The 20,192-nt window shown below is 48.1% G+C and overlaps 1 protein-coding gene and 1 long non-coding RNA gene across 6 annotated transcripts in view; one reads left to right on the forward strand and one right to left on the reverse strand.

Moving 5' to 3' along the window:
• The window catches only part of LOC119541459, a 66,389-nt gene extending 59,448 nt beyond the window's left edge, over positions 1-6,941 (forward strand). For 3 of the 4 annotated variants that reach the window (XR_005218279.1, XR_005218277.1, XR_005218278.1), the window contains one exon: positions 3,864-6,941. This is a non-coding gene — a long non-coding RNA (uncharacterized LOC119541459). Of the gene's footprint in view, positions 1-787; positions 894-3,863 lie in introns of those variants that run through there. The other variant, XR_005218280.1, reaches the window with a different exon arrangement.
• Positions 1-18,664, reverse strand: part of ADA2 (adenosine deaminase 2) — a 56,854-nt gene extending 38,190 nt beyond the window's left edge. Inside the window, exon 1 of one of the 2 annotated variants that reach the window (XM_037845447.1) lies at positions 18,487-18,664. The gene's annotated coding sequence lies outside the window, so the exon portion shown is untranslated. The remainder of the gene's footprint in view (positions 1-18,486) is intronic. The other variant, XM_037845446.1, reaches the window with a different exon arrangement.
• Between the last annotated feature and the right edge of the window lie 1,528 nt (positions 18,665-20,192).

The following is a 20,192-nucleotide window of genomic DNA, read 5'->3' on the forward strand; positions in this document are numbered from 1 at the left end:
AGAGGGGGTAGGGGAGGCAGGGAGAGGATAACAGGAGGGACGCTCTGCCTCTTTCCTCTGCCTCCACTTCTCTATCCTCCTCCCTCAAGCACAGTGTGCTCTGCTCTCCCAGCTCCACGGAACCCCTGCAGTTTTGCCACCAACCTTGCAAAACCCTCCACACTCTGCTTCCAACTGGGAACGCACTCCAGGGGACAACACTTGGTTCCTCGGCTCCCAGAACACGGAGGGGAAGGAAAGCCTCTGAGGACTGCAGCTTCCCTCCAAGCTGAGGCACCAGACAGGGCCTGGCCCGGATCCCTGGGACCCAGCCATGGTGGGTGGTGTCGACACCTGCCCCCCACTGAGGAGCACACCCTCTCTTCACTCCTTTCTCCAAAATGCTGAGGAAAATGTGCTCTTAGCCGCCCCTGCAGAGAACAGGCCTGTTTTCCAGGGAGGGCCTGAGGTCCGCAATCTGCGCCGTGATACACTGGGAAGTTGCAAGCTGAGACGACATTACAACAGAGCCTAGAAAAAGGGGAATGGGGCCTTCTCTGGGGCCAAAGCAATCCCCAGGCAGGATTGAGAAAATACCTCTGCAATTATGACCTGCGTTTCCAGGGATCCCTTAATATTTTCCAGCCTCTCGGTCGGGCTGATGACAAGGTTAGCTCTTGTCCCTGTGGCTCAAGATCGGGGTGTGGGGGTTGTTGTACGCCTCTGTACTGCTCTCCCCACCCCGTCCCCGCCCCCACCAGCTAACCAAGAACACCCATTTGCATCTGGAATTGCTCTATAGGTATGCCGGGGCGACCTCCTAGGCGCCCATTCTCCCCCCACAAGGCGGCTGGCAAGATTTGAGGCGACCCCACCCTCCCATGGCCTGGAACCTGGTGATATCTGGTTAAAATGTAAATATGGTGATCTTAAATATTTTAAATATATTTTAAAGAAACAGGTTGCCCAAGGACCAAAAGGATTACTTTTTTACATGCAAATGAAAACAATGAATCTTTAAATGCAGTTATTGTCAAGGTGATGAGGTGACTTAGGCAAGGGGGCCAAGCTGGGTGGGCTTGGTACACGACTAAAAAACAAACCAAAAAAATCCCCAGCAATCGGGGTAGAGAAGAAAAAGACCAAAAGGGGACGCAAGAATCCAGGATAGTTGATAAAAAGTTCTAGGGAATGTAGAAAGAGGACAGGATCACTGGGGTCAGAAATTGAGGGTGGCGAAGGAAGTCATTTCCACCAGAAGACCAAAAGCCATCTGGGACAAAACAGGACAGCGTCTGAGAAAGCGAATGCAAGAACTCAGAGCGGACGAGGACTGCTTTGGTCTCAGTGTCCTGCGCTTCCTCTCCTCCAGCCCTTCTCAGCTGCAATATTTTAAATCAATGCTCAAAACATGTTTTCCTTCTTTATAATGTTGATTTCTTTATAGAGATATCGATTCCTTGAATGAAGTTTAGAGCATGAGTTGAGAAGAGGCCTGTGAAAACTCAGGCCAAAGAGCCACTGTTGGTTATATTTTGTCAACTCCTGGCTGCCATCCCTTGCAGGCTCTCCCCAACATTCTTAAGGCTGTAGTCATGAAAACATGTTGTAATGGATTGAATCGTGTCCCCCACAAAGACACGTTAAGATCCTAACCCCTGGTCCTGTGGATGTGAACTCATTTGTGGACAGCATCTTTGAAGATACTATTAGTTAAGATGAAGCCAAACTGGATCAGGGTGGGCCTTAACCCAATGACTGGAGTTCTTACAAGTAGAGGAAGTTTGGGCACAGTAGGAGAAGACAGATGGGGAGAGCGACAGCCACGGACAGGGGCAGAGAGGGGGTTATCGTCATTGAGCCACCAATGGGATGCTCTAGACTTCAGAGAAGGCATGGCCTGCCAACACGTTGCTTTTGGATTTCTAGCCTCCAGAACTGTCAGCAATAAACTGTTGTTTAAGCCAACCAGCCGGTGGTATGTTATTACAGCAGCCCTGGCAGACTAAGACACGTGTTAGGAACAAATGTTTAGTGACACACTCAGAGGGATATCATGACATATTATCCTCTCCTGGTGGTTCTCAAACTAAGGTCCCTGAATGAGAATTACCAGCCTCACCTGTAAACTGGTTAGAAATGCAAAATCGCAGACCCTCACAGACCTAACTCTAGAGGTGAGACCCAGCAATCTGTGCTTTAACAAGCACAGGTGATTCCAATGCACACTTAAGTTTCAGAACCACTATATGTCCTAGCCCATACAATACCATCTTCCTTTAATGACAAAGATGGGTGATAGAGCTGGTAGATGGAGAGAGTAGAGGCATTTCAGAAGGTGGGTGTGCTGGTTTAATTATACTATGTACCCCAGAAAAAGCCTTGTTCTTTTAATCTAATCCTATTGTGGGTGGGAGCTTTTGATTAGATTATTTCCATGGAGATGTGACCCCACCCATTCAAGGTGGGTCTTAATTAGTTCTCTGGAGTCCTTAAGAGAGCTCAGGAAGAGAGAGAGAGAGCTCAGAACTGACATAGACCAGATACTTAAAGAGAAGCTGAGAGAGACATTTTGGAGAAAAGGACCAGTAGTCGTCACCACGTGCCTTCCCATGTGACAGAGGAACCCAGATTCCACCAGCCTTTCTTCAGTGAAGGTATCCATTCTTGTTGATGCCTTAGTTTGGACATTATTATGGCCTTAGAATTGTAAATTTGTAACCGAGTAGACCCCCTTTATAAAAACAAACTCATTTCTGGTATTTTGCATTTTGGCCACTTTAACAAACTGGAACAGTGGGGAAGGTCCTAGATTTGTCCCAGAAGATCTCCAAGTAGCCACTCAGTCTCAAGGGCTTAGTAACAACAGAAGGTTTGCAGCGTTGGATAAGCAAAAACACAAGAAAAGCGTACCCCGCTAGGTTAGGCAAATTTGGTGGGTTAAAAAGGAAGTGGCAGGCTGCCTTTTCACAGGGGTCAGGTACCACCCCACACAGGTAGACAGAGTCCCAGGTAATACAAGTGCACACCATCCTCCCAAGCACTGTTCTATGTCAACAAAAGGTCTACCTAGAAAACACTATTCCAGAATACAAACAAGGCAAAAGCAAGTAAACCAAGGAGTGTCTGCAATTATTAACTGCAAAGTGTCTTTTTTTTTTTTTTTAAACCTGAAAAGGAGTTTGTGTGCTCATTTCAGGTGCTGTGTGGAGAGCTGACCTTGGGAAACAGGAAAGCAGCTTTTCTGGATGCTTGTAGGGGAGGTGGGGAAAAGAGAGTTTGGTGGAGACCCAAGAAAGAATTTGAGGGATTAAGTTGCAAGGGGAAGTCTGCCTACCCTCTGCTCTTTGGGCTGGGGTCTCCTGACTTGGGGTACACTTGCACTGGTTGGGTCTCCCAAACAGGCAGTGGTCCAAATGTCCTGACATGCTTGTGCTCTTGGCTGTCTTTTGGTCCTCTGTCCACCATTCAGGCTCACTTGTCTTTCCCCTTTGGGACTCACATCTCCATATGCCCACCCTTAGTTATGGTTGCTTGGCTGGTATCTGGGAGCTGGGCCTCTGCCTGCTCTTGCCCCCTAATCAGGCTGCCTGGGTCTACCCTGACTGTAGGAACAGTCAAAACTAAATAGCACATGGAAGTGGCTGGCTGGTGCCATCCACTGTACAAAGGGCAATAAGCCCTGGGAGCATGTTCTTAGGAGTTGCCTCAACCACAGCCCAGCCTGAGCCTTGCACTTCCTTGCCAACTAATGACATGTTTTGCAAGGGTGCTTGCACCAACAAGGAGCCATGAGCACGAGACTAGGAAAAGGCATGGAGAGCCAGATGTGGGGGAAACAACTCTTTGTGAGACAGAGACCCTTTTTGTTTGTTTGTTTTCAGGGAGCACCAGCAGGAGGGAACCCAAGACACAGCTGGACGGCAAAAGGAAACTCGCACACCTAGGGATGCATGATTGACAATGAGGATTTCCAGAAACTTGGGCACTTAAACTGTGATCGAAGATACTTCCCTTCTGGGGAGGCCTCGATTTCTCTATCTGAGTAAGGAATAATAATGCCAATCCATTTGACTAGCTGAGGGACGGCAGAAGTTTGTTATCATCAGCAGACCAAGCCGAAGTTCAAGCACTCCCTGCAAAACTTCAGAAGGGTCTGCCTTGTCCTTTGTTAATGGAAGAGTTCACTCTTTCCTGCAGGCACCATTGCTTGAGGCCCTCTCCCTGCCAAGCATTGTGAAGGTAAAGACAAAAAGGATGGGAGACTGGGACCCTGGGACCCCATGGCCATGCAGATACTGTCTGATTTAATCAAGAAGTGTTTACTGAATGGTGCTGGAGGTTAAAGAAGTATAAGGCCTACTTCATCCCATTCCTCAAGGAGCTTGTAATTCTTGTTGGGAGAGCAAGGCAATCACATATGAAATCAACAGGAACAACATGGAGCAATATATAACCAAGCTCTACATTGTGCGGTACCGACTTCAATTGCCATTGGAATTCAGAATGAGGGAGATCAATAACGAGGGAGCCGGTGGTGACAGCTAAAGCTCCCGGCCTGAAGCATTCTTTAGTCTCAGTCATTGTTCATGCCACAGACTGTTTCTGTTCCAAACAGTAGAAGCCGGTCAGAAGGCCTCAGTCACATCACGGATGACTCATAGGTCTCCAGAGTTTCATTTCAAGTTTCTAAAATCACAAGTGTGGGTCTTGTCGACTCCTCCTGGAGGGCCCACCCACCAACCAACTCGAAATGTGGCTGCAGGCGGGCTCGGTGTCCCCAGCCCTGGTGTCCCCAGCCCCGGTGTCCCCAGCCCCGGTGTCCCCAGCCCCGGGGGTGGATGGGAGACTGAGAAGAGGGACTTCCTGTTCCCACCTGACAGGGCTGTTTGAACCAGACAGGGTGAATAAGCTCACACCTGCACCCCATTCCTGCCTCACCCCAAACCCCTCAGACCTTTGGGAGCACTCGATTCCTGGTAATAATTCACTATTTGATTGGGAGGCCAGTGGGTACTTGCTGATCTTACAGAGCATCAGTGGACAGGGTGTGGGCAGGGAGGGAAGGGGGAAGAAAAGAGGAGGGCCTGCAGAATTCCAAACACAGAAACAGAATTTGAGAGGGATGAGGGCAGATACACAGGGGACTGAGGACTAGAACACGTTGTCTGCCTTGACACATGTTTCTCTCTCCCCTCTGTTCTTAGGGCACCATTCAGACCTGGGGTCCGAGAGGCTCTCCCAACCCCACCTCAGCCCCACCCAGCTGCTCGGAAAGTCCCCCCGGTTTCTGCTCCCAGTTCCCAAACTGCAGGTGTAAGTTGAGGTGTCTCAGGTGTGCTCCAGGTGTGCTCAGGTGTGCTCTGGGCAGGGCCTCATTTTCCTCTCGCCCAGGAGTCGACAGGGCAGAGACCCAGCCCTAGGGATGCCAGTGTGCCTTCCTTTCAAGTGATGTGCTTGGGAAGTCTTTAAAATTTGTCTGAACCAACTAAATTAGAATTTACTTTTGTTGAGAAAGTAAAAGAGTGTCCCATGTCCTTTCAGGAGCAACATCTGTCAGGGTGAGATGTCAAGCAGTGGCCCAGAATTCAACAAACACAGACAGTGAGCTGAAGCTTGTCCAGGGGCCCGCGGATCCCGGTGTTCTGGCCAGTCCCAAGCTGTGCTCAGGTTCACGCAGACAATCCTGGAGCTGGACAGACAAATCCAGCTGCAAAGGATTATGTTTCAGGGTCACCACAACCTCACTTAGCTTCCCCTGGGTCTCTGGTGTGTGCCTTTCAAAGGACACTAGCAGTTTGTGGGAAACACTGATGCAGCATGAATCTCCCTTTAATAACACAAAAGATGCTATTCAAGCCTTCTTGCAAAAGCTCCTAAGAAAAAAGGAGCCTAAATCTGAACTTCCTTCCATGAGACCCTTCCGTGAAGGAAGTGGAGAGACCCGTGGTCCAGGTTCTTGATGGATAGGTATGCTGCCTGGCGAGAATTCCTAATAATAAATATATTGTCCCTTGAGGACTTAACGTTGAGCCAGTTGCTTTACTTACATCATTTCATTTAATCGTCTGTGTATTGTTGTTTTCATCCCCATTGCAGACCCTGGGAAGCTGACCTGCCCAAGGTCACACAGCTAGTAATTGGGGGAGGTGGAATTTGACCTTAGGTGACTCAGTGTAAGAACCCATGCCTACTTCCTCCCTCATGGGCTGATGTCAGTAATTCCCAGCTACCTCCAGGATTGGTGCCTTTACAAAATCAAAAGCAGGACTGGAGAAGCTTTAGGAATTATATGTTCTAAGCCATAGGCTGCAAATCTACAGCCTACAGGTCATTTTTTTTTTTTTACAGCTTTATTAAAGCATATTTTGCATATATCATTTACCTATTTTAAATAAAAAATTTGATGACTTTATAAATTTATCAAGTTGGGCAGCCATTCCCATAACTCAGCTTTAGAATATTTTTATTACCCCAAGAAGATCCTTCATGCCCCATTTATCTGCACACCAAACACAACCCACAAAGTTCGTGTTCGGAACACCATATTTAAAAGAAAAATTTTTTTTAAATTTTTGCTAAGATTGAAAACTGAAACAATTTTGCATAAAAATTTAAATTTTCAACTTCTCTTGAAAAAAATCAGAAGATTGGACAAAATTGGATCTTCCTTCCTACAAGGTAAAATTAGTAGCTGCCCTGTTGGACGGAACATGTGCTTTCCACCTCCTTCTGTGAAATCAGGGAGGGGAACCCACACAACAGGGCCCCTGAACCATGGCCCCAAATGTTCACCCTCCAGCCCCGGACACCTGGTTCCACGGCACTTGGCAGATGGCAGAGCTGTTGTGACTGCTTTGTTGCTGCAAAGTTAATTCTTGGACCCCACCAGAAAGGACCTACTCTATTTATTATGTGGCTTTCTCTGAAAATAAAGCCAATTGTCTTCTTTTGAAATTTCATAATGAGAGTTTATAACTGATTGTGGTAAAAGAAACAGGGTTTCTTTAGAAGTCCACCTCTCCCTGGACTTAAAAATGACATTTCACAGATCTCACTTTTTGGCTTACCTTTGCTAGACTCAGATAGCATTCTTTAGTTACTAGAGTACACATTGCTGGTTGTCCACCCAATTTCTTTTGTTCATTATTATTTTGTTCAGAGTAGCAATATCTTCAGGGAAGGTCTATCCAGCCCTAGAAAATACACTATGATTGGCCCAAGCTGGTAAACTCACAGTTTTTGACAGTGATTGGCTTAGGACTGGGCATATGCCCAGTTTCAATCAAAGAGGCATAAGCGGATGTTGGCATTAGCTGGAGAGGGGGAGTGGTGCTTTTGAAAAGATTTTCCTCCCTTTCTGCCATCCTTGTTAATTGTCACAAGAGAATGTGACATTTGGCGCTATCGCAGCCACCTTGTGATCATGAGGAGAAAGCCAAGAGAATCACAGAGAAGCTGAAACACAGCCCTGACATTGTTGAGCTGCAGAGTCACCCAAAGGTCTCCTTCTCGACTTCCTGTTATGTGAGATAAAAAATGCCCTTATTGTTTAATTCACTTTTACTTGCACAGTCTGTTATTTGAAACCAAACACATTCTTACTACAGTGTTATATTCTAATCAGGAGGTCCCTTGTCTGCACCAGGATGCTCCCTACCTTTCCATCTTTTGCCCAATTTGTTAACTCTATCTTGGGAGTGGGTTTCTCATATATGAAGCTACCTTCAACCATTTAAAGTTGGTGTTTGTTTTGAACACTTAAGGGATGAACTTTTTCTCACCATAACTTCAGATTTTGCATGCAAATGATATACCCTAAAAACTAAAGATGCCCTGATATAAAAAGAAACAAACGCTAAAAGCACAGACCTTGCTACAAGCAGATGGACCTCCACAACAATTCTGGATTCAATTAACAAACAGGCAAAGGGGGTTGCCCCAGATAACCACAAACTGGTAGCCAGCTCTGAAGATCTGTGATGTGGCTTTGTTGGCTGCCAGCTTCCTCCCATATACTTGTTTAATTAGAGAAAGAATAGTCTCTTCAGGAAGGCTTCAGCTGCTTCAAGCCTCATCCCACCCTAACACCTGGGGAAGAGCATTGTCACTGTTCTAGTTTGCTAATGCTGTCGGAATGCAAAACACCAGAGATGGATCGGCTTTTATAAAAGGGGGTTTATTTGGTTACACAGTTACAGTCTTAAGGCCATAAAGTGTCCAAGGTAAGACATCAGCAATCGGGTACCTTCACGGGAGGATGGCCAATGGTGTCTGGAGAACCTCTGTTAGCTAGGAAAGCACGTCGCTGGCATCTGCTCCAAAGTTCTGGTTTCAAAATGTCTTTCACCCAGGACATTCCTCTTTAGGCTGCAGTTCCTCAAAAATGTCACTCTTGGTTGCACTTGGGGTATTTGTCCTCTTTTAGCTTCTCCGGAGCAAGAGTCTGCTTTCAATGGCCACCTGCAAACTGTCTCTCATCTGCAGCTCCTGTGCTTTCTTCAAAGCGTCCCTCTTGGCTGTAGCTCCTCTTCAAAATGTCACTCTCAGCTGCACTGAGTTCCTTCTGTTTGTCAGCTTATTTATATGCTCCAGTGATTAATTTAGACCCATCCTGAACGGGCAGGCCAACACCGCCATGGAAATTATCCAATCAGAGTCATCACCCACATTTGGGTGGGCACATCTCCACAGAAACACTCAAAGAATTACAATCTAATTAACTCTGATAGTTCTGCCCACACAAGATTATATCAAAGATAATGATGTTTGGGGGAACATAATACATTCAAACTGGCAGTCACCCTATTTTGGGTATGATAAGGGGGTCAGCCTGAGCCCTGGCCACTGGCTTCTCTGTGTTCAGAGCTTTACTTGCTAACATTAGCTTCCACCTATTAAGTACTTACCAAGTGCCGGGTGTCTTACGTCTTAGCGCCAATCCCTAAAACAACCCTGTAAAGTGGGTTCATTATATTGCCCATTTCACAGACAAGGAAACCAAGGCTCAGGGAGTTCAAGTGACTCGCCCAAGAACGAACAGCTGAAAAATTGCAGAACTGAATCTGATGGGCTCCAAAGTCTGCCCCCTCTCTGTTGTGCTGTGCAGCATCGCCGGCCACTCCAATCCAAGACAAGGGGTCCAGAACAGATGGCCAAGCTCCTGGGTGTCCCTGAGCTGCAGCTAGTTCCCAGCTCCCCGGAAAGCTGCATTTTGGCAAGGGGGCTCCAGCACCAGGGTCCTAAGCCTGAGACCTCTCTTAGGTCTCCAGGTGGTGGAGTAAACCCCTTCCGTGTTGGCATGCATTCTGCGATTTGTTATGAGCTGCCTAGGGAGGTCCCCAGGCCCCTCCTGGCCCAGGTTCTGCCTCCATCTTGCCTGTCTTCCACCCTGGAGCAGAGGCCTCATCCCAGCCTCCACCCTGTAAACAGGCTCCCCAGTGACAACCTCTCTTATTAAAATAGGACCAGGGCAAGACCGAGGATGAGTTCTTGCCCAAAAGTTTTACTCAGAGTCTAATCAAGCCTTTTAGACGTAACTTTCATTTTACAGGATATATGCAGATTTAACAAACAAGTTAAATAGCAGAATGAGGGAGGAAATAATGACCCAAATTTAGACTATAGGAGGTTCTACAAGGTAACAGATCTGTCTCTTTAAAAGTCAAAGTCATTTCAAAAAGAGAGGGCATTGTTCTAGACTAAAACAGATTTACAAAAAATAGCAAAATGCAATGCATAATCCTTGATTGGTTACCGGTTTAAACAAACCAGCTATAAAAAGATATTTGGGGAAATTTGAATATTGCTTCAATACTAAATGAAATTAGATTATTATTATTATTACTATTATTATTATTATTGGTGTGACAATGGTATTGTGATTATATGGATGATGTCCTTACTTTTTGGAGATGTATTTAAGGGAGAGAAGTCACTATGTTTCAAATTTACTTCAGAATGATTCAGCAATAGATAGAAATATAAAGATAGGTGATCGATAGATGAAGGAAAGAGAGGTAGGTGGTAGGTATTAGATAGAGTGAGCAAATATGCAAAATGTTAACCACTGTTGGATCTGGGTGATGGAGATATGGATTTTTACTGTACTATGCTTTGTACTTTCCTGTATGTTTGAAACTTTCCATAATCAAGAGTTTAGAAACTAAAAGGAATTAACTATAGGGTGGGAACTTGAAGCCGGCGCCTCTCTGTTGATCAAGCTTTGCCCGCCTGGTTCCCCCTCTTGGTGTGCCCAGCTGTGTGGACCCCCTGCTATTTCCGCTAGGGACCCCCCTGAGGTGTGAGTGAGCTTAGAGACCTCTGGGCCCTCTGGAGCTAGACCAGGAAGTTCTGGGCCTGCACAGCCAAGGCAGGGGTCTTGGAGATGAAGGCAGACGTCTCTTCCATTAGGGTAGCCATACTGAGACCAAGAGCCCTCCTGGGCATTTCTCCCAGGGGGAAGAGGGACAGAATTAACAGCACAGTGTGCTGGTCAGCAGCAAGGCTGGGCCCTGGAGTTAGACCCATTTGCAAGATTAGAAAGTCATTCCTGGACATAAAAATCAAAGACGAGGTCAACATTCCCCAAGTCACTTCATAGACTTGGCACAATTGTCACAAAACACCAGTGAACAACTGTATGGAACTTGACAACATCATAGCATAACTCAGATGGAAAAAGAAGTGGGCCAAAAATGCAGGCTTGAGGGATATTTTTGAAGATCGTGAGCTCCTTGAGGAGGAGAGCCTCTCCTGGCTTGGCTTTCTGTCTCCCCACCAAAACCCCCATCGGTTACACTGGGTCTCGTACACACAATGGGTATTTGGCCATTTCTAAAAATTTAACTGAAATGAGAAAACAGCCAAGAAGTCCTAGAACCTTCTCTCCCTGTGGCTGACCAGACAGCCCTATGTTGACCTCGCTGCAAGGCAAAGGGCCATCGGGAAGAACAGTGGTCAGCAGTAGGGAATCAGAGAGCACAATGATCTCAAACGCCTGACCCTGAGAAGTTCATCAACCCAATTCATCGGTACTGCACTTCCTCATGTAACATGGTGCAAATGGCTGGAAAAGTGACTGTAGGAATCTAGACATGGGGACAGCTGACTGTATCACCCAGCCGAGACAAATGCCACCCACAAGTGCAGGATCAGATCAGGCTCAGCCATGCAGCCAGCTGCCTGAAATTTCCTTAGAATGCTAGCACTGGCCTTGGAGCTGAGTAGACACAGGTTCACATAGTGGCTCCACCCAACACAAGCTGATCTTCTTTCATATTATTCAACCCCAAAAAGGAAAGAAGTTCTGATTCAGGCTACAATATGGATGGACCTTGAGGACATTCTGCTGGGTGAAAGAAACCAGGCACGAAAAGACAAATACTGTATGATTTCACTCACATGATGTATCTAGAATAAGCAAATTCATCGAAACAGAAAGTAGATTAGAGGTTACTAGGGAACAGGGGCTGGGGACATGAGGAGTTATTGCTTAATGGGTAGAGAGTTTCTGTTTGGGGTGATAAAAATGTTTTGGTACTGGATGGTGGTACTGGTAGCATAATATTGTAAAAGAATTAATGACACTGAATTATACATTTAATAATGGTTAAAATAGCCAATTTTGAATTATATGTTAGCACACAAAAAAAAAAACCAAACAAAAAAACTTGATCTTTGAGTGTAAGTTTCCTCATCCAAAAATGGAGATTTTAGTAGTTTTGCCCTTATATTAGGGAAGAATCAAATAATATGATGTATGTGAAACAGCTGTCAAAACACCTGGGACACAGCAGGCATTCAATAACCAGTAGCTGGTGTTATTGTTTTTATGATTGTAAATGCAGTTATATACTCTATCTGAATAAATTTCTCGTGGCCAGCTTTCTTAGTTATAAGGAAGAAATTACTTGATCACCTTGGAAATATGTTTATCAGTCAAGCTAACAATTGGTTTCCCTGCTTTATTCAAGGTTGTGGGAGGAATGGGAGAAGAGAAACAGAATTTAGTAGCAGGTCAGTCAGCTTTACCAGGATGGAGACCATGTCATCTGGGTGCCTTTAGGTCCAGCGCTATCAACCACAGAGCAGGTGCTCAAAAACATTTGGCAAATAGAGTGGAATCCATGTGAAGCCCCCCAGAGTGCTGACCTTATATAAAGTGGAGTCCCAGGATCTTCCCTGCGGGGGAGAAGGTTTCGGTGATGCAAGAGATCTGGTGGAGGGGACATCAATTCCATAGAAATCTGCACAGGGCATGTGTGAAGAAGATGGTATCCTGACTCTTTTGGAACTGGTGAGCTGCAGGAGGGAAGCTTCTAGAGCTTTCCTGGGATGAAAGTTGTACCTGGAGCTACAGTCTTAGCAACTGGACTAGTGAAAAGACAGGCTGTAATTAATGAGAGCTGGCTGGGTTATCAACCACCATTAACCAGTGATTTTATTGGGCTACCTGATCTTTGGAGAAGGAAATGGGCTATAGACAAAGAAATTAGCATTCTATAAGCAAGAGAATCTGTATGTAGGAAAGGACCTTGAGATCGCAGCCTCCTTGCCTGCATCTTACACAGGAAGGCCCAGAGAGACCAAGCTTCTGGCCCTGAGTCTTCTTAGTAGCAAAGGAGGTACTAGAAGCCAAGCTTTCGGACTCCCCCCACCGCCCCACTCAGCCGCTCGCCAGGATGCAATGCCTCTGCTAACCAACCGACATACGGACAGCCACACTTTTCCACACTTTTCCTCTCTCTCGGTCCTCCCACAGCCTTTGCCATCCTTCCCATCTTCCAGGCACCATGAGACTCCAAGGGGCAGAGTGCTGGGAGAGCAGCAGGCTGGGATTTGAGGTCTTTCCAACCATTTTCTCTCTCTCTCTTTCTCTCTCCTCTTTGGCTGCTTAAAGGAGCAGGGCAGCCACTGACTGCTTTGTCGACCTCAGCAAAAGGCATCTGCATGTCTTCCACCGTCCCTAACTGCCAGGCCCAGTGCCAGAGAAGCAGACACTTTGTCAGTAGAGGATGCCCCAGCTTTGCGCTCTGAGCAGGAGGCAGTTAAAGTCCTCTGGCCGTACGGACTTGCCTCTGGGGGAGGAGGGAAAGGCTTCATCTTCTAAGGAAGTTGCAGCAAATGTTCTCATTTAAACAAAAAACAACAAGAAGGAAATAATAAGATGGAGAAAGAGCCAAGAGGGGAAACAACCGAACTCTTGAAATGACACTGTAATTAGGGCGTAACTGCTTTCCAGATTCTCACTTGCAGAGAGGCGTCTACACCCAGGCTGGTATGTTTATGAACCTGGTTAAAAGACATCAAGGCAAATTAAACTGCATCCCAGCCTTGCAATTTAGCATGCAAATGAGATGCAGGCACTGGGGCTTGACGGAGACCAATAAGGAGCCCCGTGCAGGTCCCGGGCTGCTGGAGAGGGAGATTCAAACTGGACTGTGGTAGAAGGAGACCCTGGGGGGCCCCGTGGAGGGGGCCCTATCCTGTTTCCACCAGGGACAGTTTTCATTTGTTTGGTGTGGGCTGACAGCAGGACTAGGAAAGAGCTAGTTTGGCCCCCAAGAACTGTGTCAATTCACACCGGGAGTACACCAGACCAAGCCCTGGGACTATTTCCGTGAGTTTGTGCCAGTATCTACCCAGCAGGGACACCTCCCCAACCAGGACCGTTGCGGCAAGGCGAGCTGGGCATTGCCAGGGTGTTTGCATGGCAGAAACTAGCATATGGGCCCCAAAGAAACGCTCCTGGGTAGGGGAAGGGAGGGCTGTACCCACATGAATTACTCTCTGGTGGTTTTGCTTTGGTTTCGGAACCTGTGGCTAAGGCAGAAGGACCAATAGGGCCCCTGGCCGCGTGGCTTTTTCTCCTCCCAGCTGCTTCTGTCTCTCTCCCGGGCTCCTGGACACAAAACAGCTGAGCAGATAAACAAGCCACCACCTGCTCCCTCCTCCCCCCTGACACCGCCCCTGTCCCCAAGCCCCACCCCTTCTTCCTTGCACTCTCTCCCTCTCCGTTCAGTTCCTCCCTGAAGCCAAACTTCCCCGAGGCCGCAGCTGCAGCCTGCTCTCTCCCCTCCTGTGCGCGCGTCCCCGGCAACCCTCCCCCTCCCTCGCCCCCACAGTCTCCTGTTCTCCACCAATGGCAAATGAGGAACATGTGTACAGAGCCCCGGGCTCTGCCTCCTCCCCGAGCCATTTCAAACAGAACAGTTGTGCTTATGAAAGTAAGACGTGGAGCTCTGGCGTCCCCAAGGACCACGCTGGCCCCAGAGCCAGCCGGTGTCTGGTCGCTTGGCCGAGAGCCCCTCTGCGAGACGCAGGAGAGCTGGAAGGAAGGGGTTAAGCCAGGAGGGGCCCAGTTCAGTTCCTCAGGGCAGGGGAGGCAGAGCCCTGGGGTGGAGGGCAGGGGAGGCAGGCTAAGGGACCCAGAGGCCAAGGCCCAGTTTAAGCCCTCAGTGACGGTGCGCACACGCACACACGCACACACACACACACACACACAGTCTATGCTCTTATTAACAAAATAGAGTTGTCACAACAGACTCTGGGTCTGGTAGTCAGAAGCCCTAGATTGGCTGTTTAATAAGTCCCCAGTGCCAAAGGTAGGCCCTCCTGAAGGCCCTGGCCAGTGAGGGGAGACTGTAAAGCAACCCCAACGTGCCTCCGCCCTGGGAGGAAGGTGTGTGCCGTGAGCTGGGTGGTGGGGATCCCCAAGAGGTTTTCCTGGCAATTTGGAGTTTAAATCTGGGCTCCGATTATCTCACCCGAGTTTTGAGCAGCTTAGGTAAGACACTGTAACTAGGAAGACAATGTACCAGCTTCTGTCTTTACCCTCAGGTGTCCAGATTTATTCAGAACCCTCTCTTTACAGTTTTGTGGACAAGGCAGGAGGTAAAGTTGGAGCTTGGGAAGAACAAACTTGCCTTTTGTTTGCTGTTTCATATCTGTCTGTGTACCCTAGTGCTATTTTGTGTGGAAGGTAGCAGGAGAGCTGGACAGCTTGGCACTGGGCTGTGTGACCTTAGATAAGTTACTTAACCTCTCTGAACCTGGAAATAATATCTACCTCACAATTTACCTACTCTTTGTCTTTCAGATGAAATTAAGTGATAAGGTAAAGTTAATGTAACATAAAACACTGAGCATTTTGCTGGGGCCCCACTTGGTGCTCAATAAAATAGTTTCCCTTTTTTTTTCCGATTCTTTGGGAGACAAAAAGGAAACACCAAATGAACATTGGAACATGTTCAATGGAAGTGGCAGGAGCAAAAAGATGCCAAACCCAGGGTAACTCAAATAAGGAGGTACACATAGATCCCCTGGATAGTGGGGAAGTGGGGAGGGTGGTATGAGACAGGTGGGAAACTCCTCCAGGAGGAAGTCAAGAGACAAGACTTACCTCCTTCTACCCTTAGGGCAGGTTGATTTTATGGGCTGGATAATTCATTGTTGTGGGGGCTGAGTCCTATGTATTACAGGATGTTCAGCAGCATCCCTGGTCTCCAGCGACAAGACTAGATGTCAGTAACACCCCCTTCCCAGATGTGACAATCAAAAGGTCTGCAGACATTGCCAAATGCTTCCCAGGGAGGGGGAGAGGGAAGAGGAAGGCAAATCGCCCCTGGTTGAGAACCACGGCTCTAAGAGCTCAAGGCACACACTTTCCTTTAGGGGTCTGTGCCAACACTGCACTCACAGTAGGGCCGCATTAAATGTTAGGAGGATGGATGGACACCAATTCCTTGCTATTAAACGAGAGAGACTCTGCAAACCCCTGAGAAGGAAGTTGTGGTAGTAGAGAAGGCACTGAGTGGCTACTCTGAGAAATACGGTGCATGCAGGATTGGGGAAAGGAGAAGTAATGCTTGCTGGACTGCTGAACTGGCCACAGAGACTCCTGCCTGGGACACTGCCTTGGTGGAATTTCTCACTTCTAGACTTTGTCTTACCTTCTTGGCCTTCCTGTTTGCAAAACGGAGGCAGATTTTCAAGGCAAAGTGGTAAATGATTCAGGGTGGTGGGGTCAGGCCTGTTGCCTTAGACAAGCCATTTCACATCTCTGCAACTGCCTCCTGGACCCAAGCAGTTCTATGGTTGGGGATTGAATCATGTCCTCCACAAAAGAGATATTCAGATCCTAACCCCTGGTGCTGGGATTGGGAACCCATTTATAAATAGGACCTTTGAAGATGTTATTATTAGTTAAGGTGTGGACTCATTTGTGACTAGGATCTTCAAGATCCTGTTTAGATGAGGGCAGATTGAAACAGGGTGGGCCTTCATCCCCAAGACTGGAGTCCTTATCAGCAAAGGAAATTTGGAAGCAATCAGTCAGTAGAAGCCAGAAGTCAGTGGAAACCAGAGAAGCAGACACAACGAGAGAGAGAGATCTCCATGTGATGGAGGCAGCGATGCAAGCCAAGGAGCCCCAAAGATTGCAGCAAGCAAGCACCAGAAAGCCACAGACTCTGGGAGAAAGCCTCCAAAACAGTGAGTTGGTAAATGTCCTTTGTTGAGCCAACCAGCAAGTGATATTTGTCACAGCAGCCCTGGCAAACTGAGTCAGCCCCTTCCAGTTTTATGTTCTAAGACCTGAAATTAAACCAACTGAGTAATTAGAGCGTTGTAAAGTTTCGTCTTATCACACTTCAAGCCAGCAGTATAATTCTCCACATGTCCTTGTTAGGACTCTTGTTATCTTGCCTAGAAATATTTCACAAGATCCTACTATAGGCAAAGTATTGTGGTCGCCACTGGTAAGGACAGAAAGAAGACCTTCCCCCTTTCCTCCAAAGGCTCACAATCTAGTTGGATACAAATAATTCCAATAAAAAGCTGTACATGAAAACTGTCTCATACTCTCCAATGGCTTTGAAGTTACGCAGACCTGAGCTTGAAGGCTGGCTCTACAATGACAATGTGCCCTTGGGCAAGTCACTTCATCTCAGCTTCTTCTTCTGTAAAAATGGGCATAATAATAGCACCTGTGTCACAGGGTTATTGCAAGGGTTCAATGAGACAATACATTTAAAGCAATTAGCATGGTGCTTTGTACATAATTAAGTGTAAAATAATTGTTAGCTGCAAATACTTATTGCCTGCCTGCACCAGGCACTGTGCTGGGCCCTGGGTACACAGAGATTCTGCGCTGGAGAAATTCACCATATTATGGGAAAGGAAATAAGGAACAACTCCAATGCTCAGAGAGCATCTCAGGATGTGGAGCAGAGGTTGTAACTGTATTGACTCTTGGAGGGCCATAGGACTCACCCAGATTAAGGGGAATGGGGCCTTTGGGAAGGCGGGAACCCAGGTGCAAAGGAGCCAAGGGCTCGGTGCTTCTGCAGAACTGCCTGTATCTGAGCAACCCTGGATTTATGTGGGGTCAGGGTGAGAAGCAAGCTTCGGGGTTAGTTCCTGAAAGAAGGGACCTGTGCACACACATACACAAATGCTTCCTTGTTATTAGACACAACCATTTCCCTTTTTGACACAACCACCAGGCAGCTTGGAGCCAATTTTTAGGCTCAGTTGTTGCAGCATGTACATGCATCTGAGTTTTTTAGTGCAATTATTTTCTTGCCCCAGTTTCCTTTACAACTTGGGCATCAACTTTCATGCTGGTTTTTAGATTTATGGTACCTGTGCCATTTATCAGCAACTGTGTCAAATTCTTTTTGAATACAGATGGTATGTAAATAAACAAATAAATAAACTCTGAACACAAATGCGTATAACCGAGCATGGAGACAGACCCCTTCGGACGAGCTCCACCAGGGCAGTGACCAGAGTCTGTCTCGGTCACTGTGGAATCCTGGGGCCGGGACCAGCGCCTGGCACACAGGAGGGGCTCAGTAAAGAGCCACAGAAGCAGAGAGTAACATTAGGGATGTTTCACCTAAAGGAGCCTTCTCCACAAATGACACTGGGGCGGACCTATCAGACCACTGGCTTCGTCACACATTCGGCTCTTTATTGGACTTCTTTGTATATTGTTCACTAATTGTTTTGGCTGAAAGCCTTGTCCCAACCAGATGGCAAACTATACCTCAAGGACAGATCCTTTGTCATGTGCACAGTGTCTCCCGGAACTGCACCTAGCGCGGTGGCGTTAGCCTTATATATAATAAGCTAACTGAGCCTCCTTGCAACCCAGCAAAACCAAGCCCCCTAGCCCTTCCACGTCGGGCCAGAGTTGGCCAGAGGGAATGGCATCTTTCTCATGTAACCAGTCAGCCAAGGAATATTTGGTGAAGCAAAGAACTGCTTCTTGTTGGTCCTTGATGAGGGCTTTGTGCACATTTTTCAAAGCAGCTCTATTCACAAAAGGCAGGGAAGGGAAAGAGGAGCTCAGGCCTGCTAGAGAAGGGACCCAGGTTCCTACAGGGGTGGGGACAGGAGACAGGCCCCTGCGAGCGACCACCGCGGCCACCACTCTCCCCACGGGAAGCTCCCTGGCTCTTGGCTCCTACCAGGAGTCGGTCTCGACCCACGAGTACTCACGTTACAGCTGTGTCCAGTGCTTCTGTGGGCCCCAGGGATTCTGTGACCTCCCACAACTTCCTTCCCCCTCCTTCCTTCTTTCTCACTTCCCCATTCTCTCCCTGCCTCTCTCAGTGACAAGAGTATCAGGTTTCAGTTTTCTGTGTCCAGGGAAATGACAAGATCTTCTCCCCTCTTTTTAACTTGGATCACACCTTCAGCGCCGTCTGGCTCTCCTGGCCTGCCGGGCTGCTGCAGGGTGGGCAGGGTCACGGGGTGGAAGCTTCCAGGCCTGCACTCCCCTCTTCTTGGTATGGTCCTCCCGCATCTGAACCACAGGCGACTGGCTCCAGGGACCCCCCCACCCACCCAAGGAGTGTGGGAGCACTGATGGCCTGTGCAGCAGTGGGGGCAGCTCAGACCTGCCATCTCCAGGCAGGCCAAAGGTGGTCTCCACCTGCTAAGCGACAGAGGGAGAAGGGAAAACGCTGGTTAGTTGTAATACGACTATTCTCTTGTCGTTTACAAAGGGAAACAGGCAAGAGAACAAACAGGATTCTGAGAACAGCAGAGGGGAAAGAGCGAGGGGGACAGGAGAAATCACAGGAAAGAGTCAGCGGGAGACCCCTCACAGCCCACCACCCAGGCCTCCACCAGGAGCACGATGGGAAGCGAGGCTCTGGGACCGGCTTGAAAACAGGTCTCCTTCCGGAAATTAGAAAAGATCAAAATATCGATTACAGGGATGTGGGGGCGGAGCCTCTCCATCACCAATGACAAATATCCACTCTGCTCTGCTTTAGTGGGGCAAAATTGTTCCTTGGTGCAAAACTGCACTTTGGGTACCCTGAGGTGGACGATGTGGGGAACTGTGACCTAATTTGGGCCTTGCCCAGCACTGCTTGGACAGGTGGAGGCTGGGCATCCCCCGTGTCCTGGTTTCACAGGTGAGATGGCTGAGAGGTCACATGACCTCCCCCAGCACCCTCAGGGACCCAGTGCTGGAGCAACCTCGGGGATCCACCACCCCACCCTGCCCCCACACGGGCACACACCACAGTGTTTCCCTGGCCCATCAATCAATGAGTGCAAAATGACTTCAAAAAACAAAAACAGACCCTCAGGTGCAAAAGCGAGAGGAGGACTGGTGCAGAGGCTCTATCTGCAGTGTTGGGTGGGTTTCGAGGTCTGGGATGGAGGTGGGGGAGAGGGGGAGTGTGGTAATGGCTACCTTTTGGCCCCTGGGTGTCTTCTCTCCCCCAGTACCCTGCCAGCGAGCCCCTCGCCCCCATTCCTGGCTGCTGGGGGCCTGGTCTTTCCCAGTACACAGTTTTTAGCACCCTTTAAAAGAGGGCCATGGGAAGTCGGGATAAAGTGTGTCTGGCTCAGCTTTCCTTATTCTAGGCCAGACACAGTCTTAGGAAACTGCCCCAGTCCTAGCATTGAAATGAAACATAAAACCCATGCCGTGCTGTGCGTAGTGACACATGTCACCAAGGACATCCCAGCTTCAGGCTGAGCTAAGGGCATTAGCTCGGGTGGCTCCTGAGGGCTCTCCAGCCCCCATCCGGCCTTCCCCCGCCCAGAGTCACCAGCCTATCATCTCAGCCCCCGCCAGCCAGGCCCCTGAAGATGCAAACACCCTGGGTGTGCTTACCTTCGGGGCTCACCCGGCTGTGGAAATAACATGCAACTTCCCAAGGTTCTGAGAAATAACTTTGCTAAGA

The sequence above is a fragment of the Choloepus didactylus genome, chromosome 8 (genome assembly GCF_015220235.1).
Source record: "Choloepus didactylus isolate mChoDid1 chromosome 8, mChoDid1.pri, whole genome shotgun sequence".
Lineage (NCBI taxonomy): Eukaryota > Metazoa > Chordata > Mammalia > Pilosa > Megalonychidae > Choloepus > Choloepus didactylus.